The sequence below is a fragment of the Bos javanicus genome, chromosome 12 (assembly GCF_032452875.1).
Source record: "Bos javanicus breed banteng chromosome 12, ARS-OSU_banteng_1.0, whole genome shotgun sequence".
Classification (NCBI taxonomy): domain Eukaryota; kingdom Metazoa; phylum Chordata; class Mammalia; order Artiodactyla; family Bovidae; genus Bos; species Bos javanicus.
Genome location: NC_083879.1, coordinates 36,031,211 through 36,057,541, shown reverse-complemented (window position 1 = coordinate 36,057,541; position 26,331 = coordinate 36,031,211). Strand labels below are relative to the sequence as shown.

The 26,331-nt window shown below is 48.1% G+C and overlaps 1 long non-coding RNA gene and 1 pseudogene across 1 annotated transcript; both read left to right on the top strand.

Moving 5' to 3' along the window:
* The first annotated feature begins 16,253 nt into the window (after positions 1-16,253).
* LOC133258434 (uncharacterized) lies at positions 16,254-17,012 on the top strand. Its single transcript, XR_009740021.1, has 2 exons — positions 16,254-16,485; positions 16,721-17,012. It is a non-coding gene; the product is annotated as an uncharacterized LOC133258434 (long non-coding RNA).
* A 5,927-nt stretch (positions 17,013-22,939) lies between these two features.
* Positions 22,940-26,050, top strand: LOC133258021 (snRNA-activating protein complex subunit 1-like; annotated as a pseudogene).
* Positions 26,051-26,331: the final 281 nt, after the last annotated feature.

Genomic DNA, 26,331 nt, shown 5'->3' with positions numbered 1-26,331 from the left:
TCTTTTAATTTCATGGCTGCAGTCACCATCTGCAGTGATTTTGGAGCCCAGAAAAATAAAGTCTATAACTGTTTCCCCATCTATTTCCCATGAAGTGATGGGACCGGATGCCATGATCTTCGTTTTCTGAATGTTGAGCTTTAAGCCAACTTTTTCACTCTCCACTTTCACTTTCATCAAGAGGCTTTTGAGTTCCTCTTCACTTTCTGCCATAGGGTGGTGGCATCTGCATATCTGAGGTTATTGATATTTCTCCCCGCAATCTTGATTCCAGCTTGTGCTTCTTCCAGTCCAGCGTTTCTCATGATGTACTCTGCATAAAAGTTAAATAAGCAGGGTGACAATATACAGCCTTGATGTACTCCTTTTCCTATTTGGAACCAGTCTCTTGTTCCATATCCAGTTCTAACTGTTGCTTCCTGACCTGCATACAAATTTCTCAAGATGCAGGTCAGGTAGTCTGGTATTCCCATCTCTTTCAGAATTTCCACAGTTTATTGTGATCCACACAGTAAAAGGTTTTGGCATAGACAATAAAGCAGAAATAGATGTTTTTCTGGAACTCTCTTGCTTTTTCCATGATCCAGCAGATGTTCGCAATTTGATCTCTGGTTCCTCTGCCTTTTCTAAAACCAGCTTGAACATCAGGAAGTTCACGGTTCATGTATTGCTGAAGCCTGGCTTGGAGAATTTTGAGCATTACTTTACTAGCATGTGAGATGAGTGCAATTGTGCGGTAGTTTGAGCATTCTTTGGCATTGCCTTTCTTTGGGATTGAAACGAAAACTGACCTTTTCCAGTCCTGTGGCCACTGCTGAGTTTTCCAAATTTGCTGGCATATTGAGTGCAGCACTTTCACAGCATCATCTTTCAGGATTTGAAATAGCTCAACTGGAATTTCATCACCTCCACTAGCTTTGTTCATAGTGATGCTTTCTAAGGCCCACTTGACTTCACATTCCAGGATGTCTGGCTCTAGGTCAGTGATCACACCATTGTGATTATCTGGGTCGTGAAGATCTTTTTTGTACAGTTCTTCTGTGTATTCTTGCCACCTCTTCTTAATATCTTCTGATTCTGTTAGGTCCATACCATTTCTGTCCTTTATCGAGCCCATTTTTGCATGAAATGTTCCCTTGGTATCTCTAATTTTCTTGAAGAGATCTGTAGTCTTTCCCATTCTGTTGTTTTCCTCTATTTCTTTGCACTGATCGCTGAGGAAGGCTTTCTTATCTCTTCTAGCTATTCTTTGGAACTCTGCATTCAGATGCTTTTATCTTTCCTTTTCTCCTTTGCTTTTCCCTTCTCTTCTTTTCACAGCTATTTGTAAGGCCTCCCCAGATAGCCATTTTGCTTTTTTTGCATTTCTTTTCCATGGGGATGGTCTTGATCCCTGTCTCCTGTACAATGTCATTCCATATGGAATGATGAACCTCATTCCATAGTTCATCAGGCACTCTATCTATCAGATCTAGGCCCTTAAATCTATTTCTCACTTCCACTGTATAATCATAAGGGATTTGATTTAGGTCATACCTGAATGGTCTAATGGTTTTCCCTACTTTCTTCAATTTGAGTCTGAATTTGGTAATAAGGAGTTCATGATCTGAGCTACAGTCAGCTCCTGGTCTTGTTTTTGTTGACTGTATAGAGCTTCTCCATCTTTGGCTGCAAAGAATATAATCAATCTGATTTCAGTGTTGACCGTCTGGTGATGTCCATGTGTAGAGTCTTCTCTTGTGTTGTTGGAAGAGGGTGTTTGTTATGACCAGTGCATTTTCTTGGAAGGTTTAGGGGCTTCTAATAACCTCAGGTATGCAGATGACACCACCCTTATGGCAGAAAGTGAAGAGGAACTCAAAAGCCTCTTGATGAAAGTGAAAGAGGAAAGTGAAAAAGTTGGCTTGAAACTCAACATTCAGAAAACGAAGATCATGGCATCCAGTCCCATCACTTCATGGGAAATAGATGGGGAAACAGTGGAAACAGTGTCAGACTTTATTTTTTGGGGTTCTGAAATCACTGCAGATGGTGATTGCAGCCATGAAATTAAAAGACGCTTATTCCTTGGAAGGAAAGTTATGACCAACCTAGATAAGCATATTTAAAAGCAGAGACATTACTTTACCAATAAAGGTCCGTCTAGTCAAGGCTATGGTTTTTCCTGTGGTCATGTATGGATGTGAGAGTTGGACTGTGAAGAAAGCTGAGCGCCGAAGAATTGATGCTTTTGAACTGTGGTGTTGGAGAAGACTCTTGAGCGTCCCTTGGACTGCAAGGAGATCCATTTAGTCCATCCTAAAGGAGATCAGTCCTGGGTGTTCATTGGAAGGACTGATGCTAAAGCTGAAACTCCAGTACTTTGGCCACCTCATGTGAAGAGTTGACTCATTGGAAAAGACCCTGATGCTGGGAGGGATTGGGGGCAGGAGGAGAAGGGGATGACAGAGGATGAGATGGCTGGATGGCATCACCGACTTGATGGACATGAGTTTGCGTAAACTCCAGGAGTTGGTGATGGACAGGGAGGCCTGGCGTGCTGCGATTCATGGGGTTGCAAAGAGTCGGACACGATTGAGCAACAGAACTGAACAGAACTGAACTTTACAGCAAACCAACACAACAGGAAGGGAGCAGACCGACGTCACAGGTCTGGGTTCTCAAAGCATTATTATCTGAGATGCAAAGAGGGTTCAGACAGTTACTCATCTACACCCTGGGGCTGTTTGCAGAACCTGAGGGCACTTCAGCAGCTGCGCTGTCGGAGCCCATGCAGGACTTGGACCCAGAGCTGCAGCTGTTTCACTCCAGAGGCTCCCCCATCAGTTCACAGCTCAGGCCATCCAGGCAGACAACCGTCAGTCTCTCCTGGGAACAAGGCTGTGCCCACTGCTGCTCTGTTTCGTCTTTGATGAAAACCTCTGCACGGCTCCGAGGAGAGTCAGGCATGTTGCCCAGCAGCATCTGGAGGCCTGGCATCTGACTGTCTCACAGCCGATGACTGGTCACGTCCTGGCATTGATGTCCCACTGGGCCTGGAGCCTCTGGGGCCCCAGCCTCCCCAGGCCTCAGCCTCCTCCTGGTGGCCCCAGCCTCCCCAGGACCCCTCATCCCAGGGGTCCAGCCTCCCCTCACTGGCTTCAGGGTATCCCTGGGCCCTCCTCTCCCTGGGGGCAGCACGTTGATCTTGCCTGTGGTTTCTCTGTTCTCACCTTTCTGCCGACGGCATTCAGGTCCTCATCACCTTTTCATTGGCTGATTCTTCTGTTCACTTTGCCTGTTTGAGGGTTCATGCATGGGGGGTTGCGGGGCCCTGGGGACACTGGGGCCTGGACCCTCTGTCCAGGGCTGTACTTTCTGGTGCCAAGGGGCCTCTGGAGGCTAGCGGCTGTCGGCCCCGGGGCTGGGTGTTCACGTGGGCATCTCAGGGAGAGTTTCCAGCAGCAGAGCTGCTCCTGAGGGGGCCCCACCATGTCCCCACTGTATCCCCACCCCACCCCACCCATCCACCCCCTTGACCTCCCACTGGACCTACCCCACTGGCCACGGGAACACCTGTGGGGGATGGCCCTCTCTGCACTTGGCATCTCTGGGTGGGGCTGTTCCTGCGGTCTGGGCTTCGCTTTCTTCATCTGGGAAACTCACTCCTGCTCTCAGGGCTCAGTTGCTTTTCTTGGTTCTAGGAGTGATTGTCATTTCCCTCTGACTGTTCCGTGTGTTGTTCACACAATTACTCTGCATTGAGGTCATTTGGTGATATGGGATGCCGAGAGTTTACTTACCTGTTTTTAGGGGAAAAGACCCCTGAGGACAGAAATATCACTGCCTCTTCTAGTGCCCAGTATCCAGCACTCAGTACCCAGCACCTAGCACCCAGCACCAGCACCCAGCGCCAGCCTCTGGCAGGGCAAGTGCCTTGCCCACAGCAGGTTTTCAGAGAATTTTGTTCAGTGAGTGCCCACTTCTCTAACCCGAGTACTAATTTTAGACTCTTCCTTTATTAAGAAAAGTTCTCTGCAGAGTTACCATCTATGGGTGGTATGTTGCTGCAAATTTTCATGCAAATTTTCTTGCATGTAACTAACATCTTGTGTCCTGTGATAGCTGACACCCAGGTCCATGGAGTTCAGTATGGTATAAGGAGTGACCCTGATGTGGTTTTTACCCTGAGCCGGGGGGACGCGGTTCGGCCCCGCAGAGGTGACGCTAACATAAATAGGCAGGTGTGGTTGAAAGGTGGACCTTTGTGGGCCTCAAACGCTGCATGGGCTCAGGTGACATCGAGGCAAAGCCTGGGTCACCCCTGCAGGTGTGACGGCCAACTCCGCTGGCAGCCCCGTGGCCCGCTGGCAGGGAGCCCCACAATGTGATTTCTCAGGGTCCTCAGCAGTGGAGGGGGGCCATGCGCACACGCCACCCGCTGTCTTTGCCAATGGATTCTGCAGCGCCTTCACACATGGGAGCTCACTGCAAAACAATTCCCAGATGAGGTCAATGTTTGCCCTTACACAGAAGGAAGCTCAGGGTTCAGAGACGGTCATTCATTTCTTCATTTCATAAGCATTTATCGGATGGCTGAGCCAGACACACAGGCAGGCACTTGCCCAGACAGGGGATGTGTCAGAACCCAGACTCCTCCTGATTCCCGACCTGAGCTCTTCCCACTACCTCATATGCCTGGAATGAAACGCCTGAAGAAATGGGGGTGGCAGGAATTCTCCCTTCTGTGAGGAGTAGAGATGAGATACCGGGAACGGAGGTGACCAGGAGAACGCGGACATGGACCAGACGTCTGTTGCCTTTGCAGGAGCCCCTGGGAGACTCTGGTTGTATGAGCTCAGCCCTTCTTCCAGTTTTTCACAGAATCAGGGCCTCTCTCTTCTTGGTCCAGCTCATCTATGACATTGTTTCATCAGCTCCCTCACTTGAGAGGTGCCCAGAAGGACGGCCACTTGCTCACCCTTCATTTCTGTCCTTTACAACCATCCCCACAGAACTGTCTGGGCAGGGCCCTGGGGGTCCCCAGCCCCGATTCCTCCAGGTATGGTGTTTGTCTCTGACTTGCTCATGTTTGTGGCGGCCTGTGTCCAGCAGTGACCTGGAAACCTGGTCTTTCAGCTGAACCAGCACTTTCTTAGGACTTGCAGACAAGTGTCACCCATGTGTTGTTCAGGCATCGCTTTCACAGGTGTTTGTGTGCAGATAATGCACTAGCAGGTGAATCTTCTCAACTGATTTTAAGCCTCACTACAATCCTTGAGATGCAATGTGATCCCCAGTCTGTGGTCGAGGGTTAAGTGGTGTGACCACAGCTCATAAACGGCAGAGCAGAACATGAGCTCCTATCTCCCGGCCTCGGGGCAGGACCCCAGGCATCACGTGGAAGATTCTTAGTCTGGAGCCCACGCTCTGCCAGCAAAGCCACAAGGATGGACTTCTGGTCCCTAAGCTCCATGTGAACATACACAAAGCTTGTGGTCATATGTGTCTTTCTCAGGAAGACTTTGTAGCTTTAACTAGACTCTCAGAGAGACCCACAGCTGCAGGGGAATGGGTAGCGGGTCGTGACGCCAGGTCTGTATGACTGCTCTTCTTGTCTGCCCACTGAGCTCCTGGGGAAGACCAGCTCTTTCCTGCCTAAGTTTCAGGCCTTTTGAGGTCTTGGAAACGTAGCATCAGGTTTCATTTACCACGTGAGTAATTCCGCCCAAACTCCAGGAGACGGTGGTGGAGCCTGGTGTCCTTCAGTGCTTGGGGTTGCAAAGAGTTGGACATGACTTAGCGACTGAACAACAACTCTGCCCAAACAATCAACTTCTATGAGGTTGGTCATAAATACTTCTAGTGACAACCAGTTTTCCTCTGTCATCTGTGATGCAGTGTGGACCCAGACTCAGGTGAAGGGGATGTAGTAATGTTTGGGGGTAAATGTTGTAGCCATGAAAGATTGTCCCTCTTGGAGGCTTTTTACATCCTCTCCTTGGAAAGCTGACCCTTGATTCTGCTTCCTAAGATGAGCGGCCGCGGTCAGCGTGAAGCCCACCTCTGGTCTCCATCTCTTCCAGTCACCCCGTTCCCCCACCGCCCCACCATCCTCTGGGTGCTGCTCACGAGACCAGCTCTGACCTGCCCTGTCAGGACAATGAGAGGCGTGTGGCCCAGGGTCACTGCCCCAGCTCTTGATCACAAAGCTGTGCTGGGCAGGCAGCATCTGGGTGCTGATCCCCTGAGGAACACCGGGGAGGTGGCCAGCTCAGGAAGAGCGACAGGTTCGTGGATGGTCCGAGGGTGACTGGGCAGGGGAAGGACCAGCCCCCTATGCAGACCTGCTTGAAGCCTGGCTGTAACGCCGGGCCTGGTGCCTCCAGCCCTCACCCCGGGCAAAGCACCTGGGCCTGGCAGCCCCCTGCTTCTCTGGGGTGACACGGCCCTGGCTCACATCTCCGGGGCTGTTTGCCCTGCTTTTCTGTAGTATGTGGAGTGACTATGTCAGTGGATATTTGAATTTTAAAAGGAGAAATTAAAAAGAGTAAAAATCTGAATTTTATTTCTAACAAGCCAACGGTGTGGGCCCTGGGGGAGGGCTGGGGAGGTGGCTGAGCTGGTGGGTTTGGATGACCCTGGTGCCTGGCAGGTGCCCATGTGCCTCCCTGCCGCTCCATCTTCCCACCCTAGGACAGAGGCTCTGTTCATGGATGTGAACCCAGAGGCATTTAGTCATTCAGTGACGACTTTCTCTTCAGAGTGGTCTGTGGAAGGAATAGAGCTTTGTCAAGGATGGAAACGTCTTTAGAACTTCTATTAGCGTTATTGCTCAAGTTATACGTCCTGAGTAGCAAACTCGCCAAATCTTGGTGGCTTAAACATCCATTGGTTTTTTATTTCTTGTGATTCTGTAGGTTCTGGGCTTCCCTGGTGGCTCAGTGATAAAGAATCTGCCTGCACTGCAGGAGACACCAGAGATGCGGGTTTGAACCCTGGGTCGGGAAGATCCCTCTGGAGAAGGGAATGGCAACTCACACCAGTATTCCTATAGGGAAATCCCATGGATAGAGGACCCTGGTGGGCTATGGTCCATGATGTCACAGAGTCGGACACGACTGAAATGACTGAGCACACTGTGGGTTCCATCCATCTCACGTGGGGTGTCCTGTGCAGCTTGTCCAGCGGGAGCTGAGCTGGGGCCAACCTGCCCAGGCAGCCTCCTCCCCTGTGGGGCTCTCTCCTTGTGGGGTTCATTCTGAGCCCCGTCAGGGCCCCCGGATGCCCAGGCCCGGGTGTTGGTTCTGCTGGACTTGCCTGGTGTGGCCACGGCCCCGCCTTCAGTCTACCGTGGGTCTCTGTCTCCGGAGCCATGCTGTTGCTGGTGGACGGGGCACAGAGCCCGTCTACACAGTCATCCTGTGCTATTTACACCTGAGGACCCCTATCTGAGACCAGGACAGGGGTGAGCCCCATGTCCCTTCAGGAGTAAGAGAGGACCCTGAACTCGGCCTTCTGACCTGGGCCCCGTGGCCACGGAAGCAGCTCCCGGACGAACCTTCACCAGCAACGGACCTAGGTCTTGAAAATGTCTGAAGGTGTCTCTGCATCCAGGCTGCTCGCACAGAAGTGGCTGAGCTGGAGAGGCACCAACTGGTCCAGTGAGGAATTACGTCCCCGCGTGGCTCAGAGACGCCGCCGAGTGGACATGGACGCGAGTGTGGCCCGAGCGGGTGTGCAAGTCCCCAGTCGCGGCCCCAGGTCCCTTCATGAGAACAATGGTCTGGGGATCCCCTCTGGGCCCTGATGCGGTCACCAGCTCCCTGTGGGTAAATTCTGCTCCCCCGTTCTTGTTTCTGGTCAAGCTCTGTTCAGAAAGATGCTGGGAAGAGGGAAGCTTCGAAATGAAAACTTTTTATCTTTAAATTTTTTCTCCCTGAACGAGTCTCCCCAGTTTTTCTTTCATTTCCCTCTCACCTTGTTCTCCCCATTAAACACCGTCACCCCCACCATAGAAGTGAGTCGTTTCCTTAAATCTGATCCATTTATTCAGTTCCCTTTTCTGCGCTTTCACAGAGGGCAGGTCACCTCTCCCTGGGTGACTCTCAGGATTTTCCTTCTTTTTCACGCACAGAGTTTGACATTCATTCTCGTGAAGAGAGTGCTTTCATGGGGCTGAGCTCAGCCTCTCACTTTCACGAGATCAGGGATTTTAAAAACATTTTCTTGGAGCCTCAAAATGTTCTGTGCATTTTTCACAGCAGTGACGTATCTGTAGGATTAAACATTTTGCCCTTTGTTTCTTTCCCTGGAGAGTTTGTTTTTGTTGCTTCAGTTTTTTTTTTCTGTTTTTTTTTTTTTTGAGGTGTAGTTAACATCTAACATCATATAGGTAACAGGCATACAATATAGTGATTCTATATTTGTACATTCTGTGGAATGATCATCCCAGTTAGTCTAACGAACATTGATCAGCATCCATATTACAGAATTTTGTTTTTTTCCTCATGAGGAGCACTTTTAGGGTCTATTCTTAGCAGCTTTCACATATGCATACAGAATTATTACCTACAGCCGCCATGCTGTATGTGGCATTCTAATGATTTATTTATTATATAACTACAAGTTTGCAGCCTTTGACTCCCTTTCGCCCACGCCCCGATCCCTGCCACCTGCTCTAGCCACCATCCGTCTGTATTCTATGTCTATGAGCTCGGTGCCTGTCTGCTGTTTGCAGTGAGGTCACTCAGTGTTTGTCTTTGTCTGACTTACTTCACTGAGCAAAATGCCCTTGGGGTCCACCCGCGTGTTGCAAACAGCAGGATCTCATTCTTTGTGGCTGAACAAATACTGTCCCATTGTGTGGGGAGCACATCTTTATCCATTCAAACACTGATGGACATTTACGTCGTTTCCAGATCTTGGCTGTTGTAAATAATTCTGTGGTGAATGTGAGGGTGAAGACCTTTTCAAGTTACTGCTGTGTTTTCTTCCGATAAATATCCAGAAACGGACTTGGAGAATTTTTTATAAGTGTGCTGACCATTCATTCATTAACTCAGGAACAAGGATTTACCAGGTCATCTCTGTTGGCTCAGATGGTAAAGAATCTGCCTGCAATGCAGGAGACGCAGGTTCGATCCCTGGGTCAGGAAGATCCTGGAGAAGGGAATGGCAACCCACTCCAGTGTTCTTGCCTGGAGAATCCCATGGACAGAGGAGCCTGGCGGGCTACAGTCCTTAGCGTCACAAAGAGTTGGACACAACTGACACTTCCTGTCTCCTGCACACAGGGTTATAGTAGTGACTAGATAGATGAAGCCCATGGAACTCAGTATTTTGTATTCCAAAGTGGTGAGTAACCGTTGCCTGAAATCTTATGGTTTCTCAGTTTTCTGACAATCGTGTAGATGTGGCTGGCAGTTCCTGTCCGTTTTGCTCTAAGTTGGTGTCGTGAGCCACAACCAGGAATGATGAAGTTTTAGACAATGAAAAACAATGGGTCCCTGGGAACCCCAGGCAGGTGTGTGAGGAAGGGTCAGCAGTTTAGTTAAACGACAGTGTTTTAAGTGAATGCTCCGTAACTGCTTCCTCACCACCTCCACTTAGAGCCAGACGTCCTCTTGTTCAGTAGATGGACAGCAGGGTGATGGTGGGTGACGGGACAGAGAGCCAGCAGTGGCAGGAAGAGTTGGGATGAGTGGCCACAGTCACTACGGCCAGTCTACTAGCCCTGCCTGCTTCCTGAGGTTTTTGCCTGACGGTTCCAGCAGAAAATCACCCCAGCCCCCACCCCCTTCTCCTCAGGCACCTTCTCAAGCTGCCGGCTCTGTCGGTTCACAGCGTCCTCGGTGGGTCACAAACCCTTCGGGACGCGAATCCTTGTTCTATCTCTGCGCCTGTGACCACGTCCGATGCTTGCCGGGGTTCATTCGGCCCGGATTCCACCAGCCCCTGGGAAATGTATCATCGCATCGTCTGGACACCAAGAATTGCCCTAAGTGATGGCCTTTGGGGATGCTGGTAACCACGGGCTCTCGGGTGGGGCTCAAAGTCTTAAATTTCATTCAGTTGTTCCTATGGGGACAGGATGCTGCTGTGTGAATAAGGAAGATGTGAATTGCCACCACGGAGGAATTTGGGATAATCCCAAATTCATAGGGACAAGAGCTCAGCACAAAGTCTTCCTGGTTTCCCCAAACCCCTTGTTTTAGGGCCCGTAGGTGGGGAAAAGGGAGGAGGGAGAAAATGGCCTGAGCAGTGTAGACAGCTGACCTGCGTGTTTCAGGTCAGAAACCATCCCTTCTTCTTAAGTTTCCCTAAATTCCTAAATGTTGGCTTAAAACTCAACATCCAGAAAACTAACATCATGGCATCCAGTCCCATTACTTCATGGCAAATAGATGGGGAAACAGTGGAAACGGTGTCAGACTTTATTTTTGGGGGCTCCAAAATCACTGCAGATGGTGACTGCAGCCATGAAATTAAAAGACGCTTGTTCCTTGAAAGAAAAGTATGACCAACCTAGATAGCATATTAAAAAGCAGAGACATTACTTTACTAACAAAAGCCCGTCTAGTCAAAGCTATGGTTTTTCCAGTAGTCATATATGGATGTGAGAGTTGGACTCTAAAGAAAGCTGAGCGCCAAAGAATTGATGCTTTTGAACTGTGGTGTTGGAGAAAACTCTTGAGAGTCCCTTGGACAGCAAGGAGATCCAACCAGTCCATCCTAAAGGAAATCAGTCCTGAATATTCATTGGACAGACTGATGCTGAAGCTGAAACTCCAATACTTTGGCCACCTGATGTGAAGAGGTGACTCATTGGAAAAGACCCAGATGCTGGGAAAGATTGAAGGCAGGAGGAGAAGGGGATGACAGAGGGTGAGATGGTTGGATGGCATCACCGACATGATGGACATGAGTTTGAGTAAACTCCGGGAGTTGGTGATGGACAGGGAGGCCTGGTGTGCTGCAGTCTGTGGGGTCGCGAAGAGTCGGACACAAATGAGCGACTGAACTGAACTGAATTGAAATTCCTCTCCATCATGAAAACAGGTTAAAGGTGTTTGTCAGAGCTCTTGTGTTTCAAACCCGTTATTAAGTCAGAAGCCATCAGCAGTGACCCCGCTCCTCACTCCTTGGGGGCTGTGGTGGGCGGGACCGTGTGCCTGGGAGGTCCTGCTTCCCAGGTCTTTCTCATTTGGGACCAGACCCTTGCCAAGTGTCCTAGTAAATCTACATCCATTATTAAATTTGTAAAATACAGGGTTTAACTGTATTTCATACTGTTTAACTAAATTCTGACCAAAGTACTATTTTGAAAATTTTATCTAAATAATAAGTGTACATAGTTTAAGGTCTCAAGTGGAATTAAAAGGCTTTCAAGGAAATAGTTCAGTCTTCCCCCACCTTTCTACTCACGGCAGCACTGCACCCCGCGGCAAGCAAAGCCCTCATTTCTGACAGTGACCCCCCCACCTCACTCCCACCCCTGCTCTGATCTCTAAACAATGTGCTTCTTCTGCTGTTTCCTGATCTGGGTCTTCTGCCTGCTTCTGTAGTATTTGGAGGGCTGGCTTCTCCTTATACTGGCGGCTCCCACCCAGCACCCACCCCTTCCTCCGTCCTCATAACAAATCCACATCTCATATTTTGGTAAAATAAATGCTGGTTCCACAGGGACTTCCCTGGAAATTCAGTGGTGAAGGCTCCGTGCTTCTACTGCAGGGAGGCAAGGGTTCCATCCCTGACTAAGATCCCACAGGCCTCTCGGCAAAAACAAAAACAACAAGACAACAAAACTGGTTCTTATGTTAACTACAGAGAAAATCACTTCTGGACGGAGTTTGCTGTTTACAGTCCTTCTCCTGCCACCACCCACCCTCAAAGGCACAGGGCCCGCACTTCCTTTCGTCGGGTTCTCTGTGTGTCTATTGTTTAGTTTTCCTTGCTCTTCCACGCGCCTGCCACATGCTCGGAAATAGCCGTTGGAGCGGACGTGGTTCTGACCCCTCTGCTCCATTGGCTGCTTGCTCCCCACCCCCATCTGGACGGTCCCGCAGGCCTGCCTGCTGCCCCTCCTATATCGGGCTCCTGCTTCCTGGAGTCTTGTCTCGTATCTTCTTTGCTTCACCCCCTCATTTTGCTGGAGTGCGTCCTCTAGCAGGTTCTTGAGAACAGGGCTGGGGGGCTCCTCAGCCTGACCTGTCGGCTGTCACCCCGTCCTGCTTGCTTTGTTCTCTGTCACGGAACTGGCCTTGAGTGTGGCTGAGGAGCTGAGCTCTCACCTAGGCACGTGTGTGTCAGGACTCCATCCTCTGGGCCGTGACCCCAAGTGTTTGTTGGGGGCGGGGGTGAGGCTGCCTGGGAACGTGGACACTCGGCGCCTCTGGGAGGTAATGCAACAGGAGTCTGGGCTTAAGTGACTATTGATGATCAGAACCTGGAAACCAAGTCTGAATTGGACTGTCCGCTCCACCAGCCAATACCGCAGCATCTCCAAACAGACAGACTAGATCCAGGGCTGTGGGGTGACTAGGACAGGCTTTGGGGGAGAGGTGAGGACAGGCAGGTGGTGAAGAGAAGGGGAGTATGGTTCCAGGTAGTGGTCACGGCTGCAGGTGACGGTGACAGAGATGTGGAGAAGCAGCAGGTGGAGCAGCGGGGGTGGGTGGGAGACAAGCTGACCGGGAGGGTGACGATCAGGGTCCCGGCAGGTGCAGGCAGCCCCTCCCCCACTCCCTCTGACCTCAGTCCATCACCCTCCTGAGAAAGGTTGCTGGGCTGAGAGAAGCATCTTCAAAGTGCTATTTGGAGGATTCAGTGATTTATCACAAATGAGCAAAGCCCTTGTGTGTGTGTGTATGTGTGTGTGGTCAGTCTTGTCTGACTCTTTGCGACCCCATGGATTGTACCCGCCCGGCTCCTCTGTCCATGAGGATTCTCTAGGCAAGAATACTAGAGTGGGTTGCCATTTCCTCCTCCAGGGGATCTTCCTGACTCAGGGATCAAACTCACGTCTCTTGTGTCTCCTGCATTAGCAGGCGGGTTCTCTACCACTGCACCACCTGGGAAGCCCAAGCAAAGCCCTTAATAAATACAATTCTTTTCAGTCTAGAAAAATCAACTGTGATTGCAAAAGACCTTTAATGCTGATCTGAGGAACACTGTTTACAGGCAAAGCAGGAATGGAAGGTCCTTCTTCTGGGGGAGTTGCAGGTGGTCCCAGGACAGAGCCGACCTCCTGGCCTCTGTGGCCGGGCCTACCCAGTGGCCAGCAGATCCTGCTGCATTTGCGCTGGGCCCTGTCAGTTCCCAGTAAGAGAGGAGATAGATGGGCTCCAGATTGGAAATTTACAATAAACCAGCCTCCTCTTTGCATTCCCTGAGATAAGAGGTAGATAGGCTCCAGTTGAGGAAGTAATAGCCAACAAAAACAGGTAAATAGCCAATCTTTGTCTCTTGTTAAACACCTCCAGGGGAGTAATCACGGCAAGAACAAAGAAAGGAAAAAATCCTGTCTGATAAAGGAGACACGACACATGCCCAGAAAGGCTCTTTTGAGTCAGAAGTCAGAGGATAATTCCAGGCCATAACAAGTCTTGCTCCTCCCTGAAGCCTTCACTTCAAGATCCATCATGGTGAGGGTGTGCATGTGCATCCCAGGGAAGGGTCCTGAGACAGTGGGGACAGCAAGGTAATTGGCTTGAGGGAAGACACAGACCCAGAAAACTGACCCTTTATATAGGATTTAAACTTCCCAAAGGCACGACTCTCTCTCTGAACTCACCCATGCATCTTTTGGCAAGTACAGTTCTTTCCAATAAACTTCTTTCTTTACTCTGTACCTTCTGCCTCGTTGACTGAGTTCATTCTTGACTAGGGACAAGACTAGGGACCCTAGCCCTAACTGCTGGCACCTGCGGTCCAGTGGTTAGGACTCCTGGTCTAAGAGACTAAGACCCTGCTTCTAGCTACCGCTTGCTGTTGCTAGCTGCAAGCTGCCACTTACTGCTGCGTGCCTCCAAAATCACCAGGAGGGAGCCCAGTGGAAAATTTTGAGCTGCAGTGAGAAATCGTGTACGGGCTTGGAAACTGAAGATGTTCCTTTAAAAGAAAAAAATCAGTGCTTTCTAAAGTCAAGTGACAGCATTGACCATTATCTGCTCTTCTCTCCTGCCAGCTCTCAAGTTTTCTTGGGATGTTATCAGGGCAAGGATCAGAACAATGCTTGCTTCTGTTTTGTTTTTAACCTGAATCATGAATGACCAATCGGTAGATGTAGGCCGAGCAAGGAGGCTTCTCTGACGCTGGACTTTTGCAAAAATGTAGAGGCTGGCCGGTGTCCACTGTATTTCCTCGTCTTTCCCCAGGGAAGGTCCTTTCTGCGTTTGGTTGTTGAGGGCTACTGAAGATTGTTTGGGAACTTGACCGCTGTGGCCACATCCTGGCAGAATTTCTTGCCAACTGTTATTTATTATTCTACAAAAATCAAGCAAGCGAAAGCTGTCTCTCTCCAAAACAAACCCCCAAACCCAAACACACACACGTGACCCACAAACACACACACAAAGAAACCCACAAACACCCACAACTCTGCTATGATTGGTGCTGAGGAGGATGTGTCTTAAACGGCAAGCACAGCCTTCACTGGACTGTGGGACCATTGATACATTTCTCTTCTTGAAAGAGGGACTCCAATTAACAATGAACATTTTGGGGGTCCCCTTTTACCCAGTTTAGTTTTCAGGGGTCTGGCGGGGTCGTCCAGGGACTGGCTCCCGTCTTCACTGTGTAGAGCTCACGCCCCCTTCCCCTTTGACCTTGCACCTGCTTCCTGGCGATTCATGACCCTCTGGTCCCCACTGGGGGCTGCTAGGGGCCAGGCCCCATGGTCTTCAGCTTTCTGCCGAGGTTGAGGAGCCTGAGTCCATCAATGGGAGACCACCTGCACTATGAAGACCAGTGGAGAAGCATGAACCTACTGTGGGCAGAGTGGGTCACAACAAGTCGATGACACCTGACATTTATCCAATGTCTGCCATGTTTGGGCTGAAGCCTTGTTCATCTTTGTCTTGTTTAACCCTCAGCAATCCCCTGGTGGCTCAGATGGTAAAGCATCTGCCTACAGTGCGAGAGACCTGGGTTCGATCCTTGGGTCAGGAAGATCCCTGGAGAAAAAATGGCAACCCACTCCAGTACACTTGCCTGGAAAATCCCATGGACTGAGGAGCCTGGTACTGTTGCAAAGAGTTGGACACGACTGAAGCGACTTAGCACAACCTTGTAAAATATATCCTGATTCCTCACTTTACAGATAAAGTGAGGATTAGAGTCTCAACAACCTGCCCAAGATCACATGACCCAAAAGTTAGGGAGCCACTACTTTTTAAAAAAACTTTCAGGGACTACCCTGGTGGTCCAGTGGTTAAGACTTTGCCTTCCAATGCTAGGGGTACAGGTTCGGTTCCTGGTCAGGGAACTAAGGTCCCATATGCTTTGTGGCTGAAAAATCAAAGCATAAAACAGAAGCAACTTCATGCTGATGTTTTTGGCAGAAACCAACACAATACTGTAAAGCAATTATCCTTCAGTGAAAAATAAATAAATTGAAAAAAGAAGCAACATTGTAACAGATTCAATAAAGACTTAAAAGAATGATCCACATCAAAAGTATCTTTTAAAAAATTCCAACTAAGTAGACATTTTTAACCATAATATTGTATAGTCTTCCTGGTGAGACCCACATCTATGGATTCTCCTGTGTTAGCTTCCATTCCATGGATAGTTGGATGAAAAAGGCTGTCATTCTCATTCTCACACATAAGAACTCTAAACTGTGCCTTTAAGAGGGTGTGTGATGGCATTTAGTTACAGTCTTGTATTTAACACAGATCTTTTCCTCTTTTGCACTTTTCTGACCTCTCTGATGACTGTTTTGCTTAGAGAAGCTCTGAGTCAGCAGCATTTCCGGGGACCTGCAGGATGAACTCCGGCTGGAGTGGGAAAAGGAGGACTTGCAAGCCTGCTCCTTGCCTGAGCTCGCCATTCCGCATCAGCACAGCGAGGAGACCAGCACTTCTGCAGGAAACAGCCATCAGGGCTGCTCATCCCAATTCAGGAGCCACTGGCCACAGTGGTTGAGTTACATTTAAATTCGTAAAATAAAATAGAAACCCAGTTCTCAGCCCCACCAACCACACGGCGAGGCCTGATCCCCCACGTGACCGGAGGTGCCGCATGGGCAGCTTTGGTGTGGAATGTCCACCTGACAGAGTCCACTGGATGCCTGCCCATGCCAGCTGCCCTGCACCAGGCCCCACAGCCATGGCCACGGCCACAGCCGCTTACAGAGCCGGGGCAGGCCCAGCTTCCGACGCCTGGAGTTCGTATTCCTAGAGATGAGTCTACACAACTTCATATAAAGGAATGAGACATGGTCTTTTTTTTCAGGGTGGAGAATCAATTAGCAAGATAGACATGAAACTGGGACAACAACAGGTGATTTTTATTAATTGCCATAACCATTTCTTCAATTTATTTATTTCTTGGAATTTTATGTAATGCAAGTTATTTTAGATTTGTGTTTAATGAATGTGATTAATTTCTTACAGAGGATCTGTTTTTTGCTCCATTTTGTGAGCTCTGTGAATCACTGCTTACACTTTAAGTTTCAAAGGTAGATTGTTGCTTTTCTGTATCTAATGTTTTTGCTAAAGGAAAACCTTCCTTCCAGTAGGAACACGGAATGACCAGGTCCGGATGCTGAGAGACTTGGCTCATTAAACACGGGAGGGGTCTGCAGCTGGCAAGCCTGGTCTCTCCACTTTCACGAAGTCTGTGCCCAGAGCCCCCATGTGCTCTGCAGTGACCTGAGGTGGGAACCCCAGAAGGTGCATGGGGGCTGTCTCCAGTTGCGGCGAGTGGGGTACTCTTCACCACACGCGCTCCTCCCTGGTTGAGTTTCACCGAGATGAATCCACACGCTGGCTACGCAGCTTTTTTAAACAATAAAGAGAAGAAAAGTGCGGCCCAGGTTTGTGGGTCACTGATGGGAAGTCAGTGGCAAGGCCGGGCCTGGACCTGCACAGACTCAGAAGGATAGGGAACCAGCCGGACAGGAGGACACGGTCGCCCAGGCCAGGAGGTGAGGGGGCAGGCCCCATTCTGAGCCCCAGACGCCTACCAGTCTAGGTGGCTGCTCGTAGGAGGCAGTGTAGCCATGGAGAAGGAAGTGGGCTGATCCAAGGAGGGGAGGTAGGCGGAGGGTCCTGGGAGAACAGAGGGCTCCTGGAGCATATCTGCCCACTGCAGGCAAGAGGGCACCTCTGTCACCAGCCCCTGTGGCTGTCAGTGTGGGGAGCAGGGGGTACGGGCAGCTGCTGGGCAAGGGAGGCCGGGAGTCACGGGCCTGAGCAGAGTCCTGATGGTTCAGGGGGAGGGTGGAGAGGGAGCTCTCCCTAAGAAAGGGCTGCTGGGAACCCTTAGCTCGGTTCCTTAAGCTGCAGGACTGCGTGTACCTCTCCTCCTGTGACTCTTGGCAACCTGTGGTGGGATGAGAAAAGGGAGAGGATGAATCAGACCAAGGCCGTCTGAGCTCAGGCTGGAGGTGCAGGGAGCAGGACGGGGCAGAGTGGGGCTGGTGCTGCTGAGAGAGCTGCAGAAACGGGGCTTCTCGGGATCTGGGCCGGGGAGATGAGGAAGGGCAGCAGGGCCCCTGAAGGGAGGGGCATGCAGCGGAGCAGTGGACATGCAGGGAGGAGAGGGATGTGGTCAGAGGTGGAGTGTGGACAGTTACGGGAGCTGGGAAGTGTGGGTGATGCAAAGCGGCCCCACTCGCCACGATTAGAGAAAGCTGCGTGCAGCAGCAAAGACCCAGGGAGGGCAGCAAAAAGTAAGTGAACGGTATAGTGTTTGCACACAACCCCTGTATACACCCCTGCACACTGTGAGTCATCTCTGCATTACTTACAAGCTTAATACAATGTACAGGTTTTGTGGACAGTTGCTGGAGCACAGAAAATTCAAGTTTTGCTTTTTGGAAATTTCTGGAATTTTGGGGGGATATTTATGATTCAGTTGGTCGAATTCAATGATGGGGAACCAATAGATATGAGCACCAACTGCATATTAACACCACTGAACTATATACTTAAAAATGGTGAAGATGGTCAATTTTGTTTTGTGTGGATTTTTTTTCACCACACACACAGACCCAAAAAAAAACAAAAACAAAAATTCTCAGAGAGATCTAAGAAGAATATCCCACGATCTTGAGCAGAAAACACAATATGATAAAGGTTTCACTTCTCCCCAGAGGAACACAATGCAAGCCCAACACAGTTTTTCACGGAAGTTGAAAGGCTGGTTCTAAAATGTATATGGGAATGCAAAGCGTCAAGAATAACCAGGATCCTCCTGAGGAAGCCACAATTGTGTAAGACATTATAGATTGCTGTATGTATGCCCTTTCAATTAATCTTTATGGCAAAAGAGTCATTCCCTGTTTTACATATGAGAACACTGAGGTTTGCAGAGGTTAGTGACTCACCCGGGGCACACAGCAGGGGCAGGTGGCACTTGAACACCCTGGTGAGTTCCATATGTCTCACTCACATACACACACACACACACACACACAACACACTCACACACAACACACTCACACACACACGGAGATGGGGGGCACCAGCTCACACCCGTTGGGGCTTGTGTGCTGTGCTTAGTTGCTCAGTCATGTCTGACTCTTTGCAACCCCATGGACTGTATCCCTCCAGGTTCCTCTGTCCATGGGATTCTTCAGACAAGAATACTAGAGTGAGTTTCCTTGCCCTCCTCCAAGGGTTCTCTCTGACCCAGAGATTGAACCCAGATCTCCTGCACTGTAGGCGGATTCTTTAACATCTGAGCCACCAGGGAACCCCTTGAGCCGAAGCAGGTCTGAACCAACCTTGGGGCAGATTTGAGCCTCTAGCCCGGCGTCGGTCCTGGTTCAGTGGGTCTCTGGGGGCTGTCGAGGTCTCAGAGTGATGTGGTCTGCATCCTCCTTGGTCTCTCATCGCTTTTCTGATGAATTTTGTTGTGGTCAAGTTCCTTTAACTGCTTTGCCCTTCAATTTCTGTAAAATGGAAAGAATCATCCCTAACCCCACGGGTGGTTTGAAGATTAAATTAAATAACACTCAGATCACAGTCAGAGAAGGCAATGGCACCCCACTCCAGTACTCTTGCCTGGCAAATCCCATGGATGGAAAAGCCTGGTAGGCTGGAGTCCATGGGGTCGCGAAGAGTCAGACACGACTGAAGTGACTTAGCAGCAGCAGCAGCAGATCACAGTGTCTGAACCTGGAGAAGCATTCAACAAACGTCAAGGACTAGTATCATTTATTATTTAAATGCATCATTTAGAACCACGATTGTGTAAGACATTATAGATGGCTGTACACATGCCCTTTCAGTTAATCCTTTCAACAAAGGAGTCATTTCCTGTTACACATCTGAGAACACTGAGGTTTGCAGAGGTTAGTGACTCACCCCGGGCACACAGTAGCAGCAGGTGCACTTGCAACATGGTAGTGAGTTCTCCTTGGATTCTGTTTCTTTGCCATCTTCTCCTCATATCAAGTGCAGCCCTGTGAGGTGAGCTGCTCTTGCTTCGGCCCATGGAGGCATCCTGCTGTCTTTCCTCCACTCTGTTTTCTCTGCGTGTCAGGACTTACCCTGTATAGCTCTTTATTCTTGCCTTTTAAAATTTAACATTATAATGTTAGCACATTTCAAAATATTTAAAAAACACAGGCATGCCTCATTTTATTGCATTCCACTTTGTTGCACTTTGCAGATATTGTACTTTTTACAGATAAATATTTTAGAAAACTGACAAATAACTATAGGGGAAAAAAACCCCACTGATGGAGACTTATTTCTTCCCCCAGTGCACTGAGTGGGTGACCTTGAGACAGGCAGTCGTGATTTTTGAGACAGTTATTTATTTTTGATCAAGAGAAATATATGATCTTTGGTGGCTCTGCTTGTCTTCCCAGATGGTTCAGAGGTAAAGAACCAGCCTGTCAATACAGGAGATATAAGAGATGTGGGTTTGATCTCTGGGTCAGCAAGATCCCCTGGAGGAGGGCATGGAAACCCACTTTAGTGTTCTTGCTTGATGAATCCCCACGGACAGAGGAGCCTGGCGGGCTACAATCCATGGGGTCACAAGGAGTTAGACACTACTGAAGTGACTTAGCACGCACGTGGGCCTATGAATGTTGGCGTAGGGGCAGGTCATTGTGACCTCCACCCCAGGATGCAGAGCAGTCCTGCACCCACCTACCCTGTAACTCCTCTGCTGTCCCAGCTGGCACCCCACCCTCACCTTAGCAGCTGTTCCCCATGACTGGGGTTTTATCTTTGTGAGAGGAAAAGCACAAAGCTTTTCACAATCTGGACTTTGCCCATCACTTTAGCAAATCATTTGTTTTTATCTTAATCTTGTTTTTTTTGTTCAAAACTTGGTCCAATGTCATTTCTCTGGAAAGCATCCTTTAACTTCTCTCATTGTCATCTGGTTCACATACTTTCTGGCTCAGACAGTAAAGAATCTGCCTGCAATGCAGGAGACCCGGGTTTGATCCCTGGGTCATGAAGATCCCCTGGAGAAGGAAATGGCAGCCCACTCCAGTATTCGTGCCTGGAGAATCCCATGGACTGAGGAGCCTGGTGGGCTACAGTCCATGGGATGGCAGAGAGTCAGATGTGACGGGTGACTGAGCGACTAACACACTTTTCTCTGGGCTTCCATAATTTCTGTGCGTATTTCTGATCTCTCAATTGTTTTTTGGATTTTTGGTGGCACAGCCTGTGTGATCTTAATTCCCCAACCAGGGGTTGAACCCAGTCCCTTTGCAGTGAGAACTCAGAGTCCAAACCACTGGATCGACAGGGAATTCCCTACCATTATCAGTTTTAATCTGTGTTAGATTTCAAGTTTCTTGAGGGCAGAAATTATGCCTATTCCAATTTGTTTCTCAATTGCCTATTAAATATGCATATATATAACATGTAATTACTTATTATTTGATTCACAGATAAGTAACTAAGAGAGATGCTGAAGAGGGTGACCCGGATTCTCCTAAGACTGGGTGTCTGGTTGCTGGAGTTGAGAAAAAACAAAAGGAACAACATGTTGTCACTTTGAAATATAAGAATTTGAGAAAGCTTCTTAGGAAAAAAAATCAGATCCCATATTTGTTAGCTATTGCAACCCCACACACATGCTCAGGTATTCCTGGACAAGTGTTTTAGCAAATATCACTGCATGTGGTGACAGGAGCCAGAGGGGTTGGGTCAGGAGAGAGGCCCATATTTCTAGTTCTAGAGACAGGCTTGGCATCACTGCCAAAGTCAGTGGGACTGGGTAGTGGGGTTCCAGACCCCTGACCTCAGTTTTAGTCAGAGTTCTACTTTTGTTTCAATTTGAAGAAGGATTTCTACTGCTTAAAAAAATAAAAGCTGGGGGCATCGCAACCTTAGACCAAATAGCAATGCATCCCACGTCCAGGCCAATTTGCCAGCTTCCCCAAGACTTGTTTCCACTGGGGCTTTCTTTAATTAGGCCCTTTTTTCTGGCATTTGATGCTATTCACAGTCAGAATCCACTCTTGTCACACTTTCTTGAATTTCTGCCATGTTCTAGAAACTCTAGTTTGTTCGGACAGTTCTCTGGAGGGTCATTCTGGGAAGGTGCTTTCAGCCAAGTCCTGAAACTCCCTCATCAGGCGACAGGCACATCATCTCCCTCAGAGTCCTGCAGTGAGAACCCTGCTCCATGGATAATTGTGTTAGCAATCAATAATCCTTTCACTGAGACTGGTCATTTTTACTCATTTATAGTGTTCATTGTGCAGCACAAAATGATGAGACTTCTAAGTAACAGAAATAATACCACCTTGATTCAAAATCAGGTTTGGAATTAGTATTATAATTTAGTAGTGTGCTAAGAAATCTCAATAACCTCAGATATGCAGATGACACCACCCTTATGGCAGAAAGTGAAGAGGAACTAAAAAGCCTCTTGATGAAAGTGAAAGAGGAGAGTGAAAAAGTTGGCTTAAAGCTCAACATTCAGAAAACTAAGATCATGGCATCTGGTCCCATCACTTCATGGGAAATAGATGGGGAAACAGTGGAGACAGTGGCTGACTTTTTTTTTCTGGGCTCCAAAATCACTGCAGATGGTGATTGCAGCCATGAAATTAAAAGACGCTTACTCCTTGGAAGGAAAATTATGACCAACCTAGATAGCATATTAAAAAGCAGAGACATTACTTTGCCAACAAAGTTTTGTCTAGTCAAGGCTATGGTTTTTCCAGTGGTCATGTATGGATGCGAGAGTCAGACTGTGAAGAAAGCTGAGCGCCAAAGAATTGATGCTTTTGAATTGTGGTGTTGGAGAAGACTCTTAAGAGTCCTTGGACTGCGAGGAGATCCAACCAGTCCATCCTAAAGGAGATCAGTCCTGGGTGTTCATTGGAAGGACTAATGCTAAAGCTGAAACTCCAATACTTTGGCCACCTGATGTGAAGAGTTGACTCATTGGAAAAGACCCTGATGCTGGGAGGGATTGGGGGCAGGAGGAGAAGGGGATGACAGAGGGTGAGATGGCTGGATGGCATCACCGACTCGATGGATGTGAGTTTGAGTGAACTCCGGGAGTTGGTGATGGACAGGGAGGCCTGGCGTGCTGCGATTCATGAGGTTGCAGAGTCGGACATGACTGAGCGACTGGACTGGACTGAACTGAAGTGATGATGAACTCATCATGTCTTTAACCACAGTGTCTTATTCCAAACGAGAGGAGTGGCAGGCGATGGCCTCCAGGGGAGGGTGATGATGGGATGGGAGGACCAGACAGGTTTGGGAGCAGGAGCTCCAGATGAGGAGGAAGAGCAGGTTCCATGGGTGCAAGCTGCCAGCAGGCCTCGGGAGAGGCACCCCAGCAGGAAGTCTTTGGATGTGGAGCAGGTCTGAGTGATGACAAGACCCAGGAGGAGACACTGCTGGGAAGCTGGTGACAGAGTGCAGTAAGGTCAGTGGAGCCGAGGTCAGCTCTCCTGCAGCTGGTCAGATGGGTGACGAGGGGGCTGAGCAGGCCAGTGGCTTTCTCCCCCACTGGGGGGAATCTCCCAGGCCGTAATTGTATCCACCAGCCCCACTTCCTTCTTCACGTTGTTCTTCCTGGAGTCCCCCTGCCTCAGTCCTCTTCTGGCCACTCACCTGTCCACTTTTCGTTCCCACATTTTGTGGATTCAGTCTCATCTACTACTGTTTCCAGCTGATCTTTATCCTTGGGGAGTTAGACCTTTAAAAATATAACTCTGTGGTCATTTGAATGGGACTTGGGGAGGAGAGGAGATAAAACACCCATTCAATCTGCCATATTCCCCCCCTTTTTTCAATATCATTAGGCTGAAGGAAAGTGATAACACTGAATAGTGAGACAAAATGGGAGACCCCCTAACTTGTGGCAGGGGTGGTGGGTTACTCCTCCTTGTTAGAAGTCACTGATTTCTTGTTTTGAAGACAGATTGTGGAGACTACTTTGGTGGCCTGGAGGTTAGGACCATGTGCTTCCGCTGCTGAGGGCCCAGGTTTGATCCCTGGTCAGGGAACTAAGATCCCAAAAGGGTGTGGCATGGCAAAAAAAAAAAAAAAACCAGACTCTGAAGAACTGAGATGGACAGAACAAATGTCATAAATGAGATGAGACAAGTCAATGAGGACTCTCTAGACAGGAAATGACCTTGATTATAATTCACTTTGATTATAATTCACTCCTTGTCTTGATGGAAACTCACTACTTCCAAAAAAATGATAGTGGGAAGAATCTCTCTTCCTTTTTATTATTACTTAATAGTTCATTTTCCATACTTCCCTTCTGATTAATACAAAAGGTATTACTAAATACTTAGCTTCCTCCTTGGCTACCGCTGGCAGCTGGACTGCACATGGCGTGCTTCTTTTGCAGACGTGGGGGCTCCTGTAGGCTTGAAGGATGACTTTGAGCCACTGCTCAGCTGTTTCCAGGAGATGGATAGTGTGCACTTCGAGGACTTCTCTGAGCTCTGGAGGAGTGTGAAGTTTGGAACCATCTTCTGTGGTAGAATGAGAAATTTAGAAAAGAGCACGTCTGCAAAAGAAGCTTTGGCTTTGGCTTGGCAATATTTTTTACCTCCGTACACCATCCAGATCAGAACTGGTATTTTGTATCTGCTATATGGATTATATAACACCCAACTGTGTCTGAAGGATTGGGATGAAATTTTAAAATTTCAGCAAGATTTGATAAATGTACAACATTTTGAGGCAGCTTATATTTTTTTGGAAGCTATGACTAGACAGAGCATTTCACTTTACAGCAATGCTTAAATTCCCGTCATACAGAATGAAGAAAAAATCCAACGAGCTGAATTACTGAAGAATTTAAGGACCCAAATGATTGATAATGAAACTTATCACTTATGATGTATTAGAGGAAATGATGAATGTTCATGACCATTATCAGAGAATTAAACATGTAATTTCAGCTGACAAGCCCAATCCGGAAAAATCCCTCAACTTGATAAAGGATGATTTTTTAATAATATCAAGAACATAGCTTTGGAACATCAGCAGTGGCACAAAGACAGAAAGAATCCACCCTTAAAACTGAAAGTTAAAGATGGAGAAGAAAAGAGTGAGAGAAATTCACAACAATCAGAGAGATGTGAAAGGGCAGCATCGTTAACGAATATAAAATCAAAGGTGTTTTCAGTTGTTCAGGCATTGAGATCAAAAAGGCACCATCAGGTCAAAGTTGACTTTTCTGACTCTGATTCTGCACCCGGTCAAGTACAAACCAAAGCAACTAGGAAAAGAAGAAACAAAGAAACGTTGAAACCAGCAGGAAGTGGAAGTGTCTTCCAGAGCCAGAGGTGACACGCATAAGGAAGATAAATCTTTAAGTCTGAGTATGCCTGTGGTTACAGAAGAGGATGAGGGGAACAAAAGTTTTAGTGAAACAAAGTTCACTGCACCTAAGAGGAGAAGAAAACAGAGAACAAAACCCTGGTGTAGAGTACTTAATATTGAGCTCTCTGACAGAAAAGATTTATATAGGTTCATCTCTACCAATATTTTTGGACACCCAATGTGAAGAGCCAACTCATTAGAAACCTTGATGCTGGGAAAGATTGAAGACAGGAGGAGAAGGGGATGACAGAGGAGATGGTTGGATGGCATCACTGACTCAATGGACATGGATTTGAACAATTTCTGGGAGATGGTTAAGGACAGGGAGGCATGGCGTGCTGCAGTCGATGGGGTTGCAGAGTTAGACACAACTGAGAGACTGAACAGCAACAACTACCATTTTTCTAGATTCTGCATGACCCAGCAATCCTACTCCTGGGCATATACATGGAGGAAACCATGATTCTAAAACATACATGCGTCTCAATGTTTATTGTAGCACTATATACAGTAGCCAGAACATGGAAGCAACCTAAGTGTCCATCAACAGAGGAATGGATAAAAAAGATGTGGCACATATATACACATGGAATATTATTCAGCCATAAAAAGGAATGAGATTTTGCCATTTGCAGAGACAGAGATTCTCTGGTGGCTCAGATGGTAAAGAATCTGCCTGTAATGCGGAAGACCTGGGTTCAGTCCCTGGGTTGGGAAGATCCCCTGGAAGAGGGCATGGAAACCACTCCAGTATTCTTGCCTGGAGAATCCCCATGGACAGAGAAGTCTGGAGGGCTGCAGTCCATGGGGTCACAAGGAGTTGGACACGACTGAGTGACTAAGCACAGCACAGAGACATGGATGGACCTAGGGACTGTCATACAGAGTGAAGTAAGAAAGAGAAAACCAAATATTGTACATTAACACATATGTGTGTAATCATGACTATATTTTGAAGATAGGGTATGAAGCACTTGATAAGATTTGCTTTAGATGTGAAATGAAAGCTTATTGGGCAGAGTTCAAATAGAAAATATTTGTGTTTAACAGTGGGTGAATTAAAATATGTCCAAGTACTGGTTACCTATTATATTAAAGTAAGCTATTTGTATTGTTGACTTGATTATAATAAAATAATAGCACTAAGTTGTAAATTAAAAAAAAATACTCAGCTTCCCTGATAGCTCAGTTGGTAAAGAATCCAACTGCAGTACAGAATACCCCAGTTCGATTCCTGGGTTGGAAAGATCCCCTGGAGAAGGGAAAGGCTACCCACTCCAGTATTCTGGCCTGGAGACTTCCATGGAGTTTTTAGTCCATGGAGTCACAAAGAGTTGGA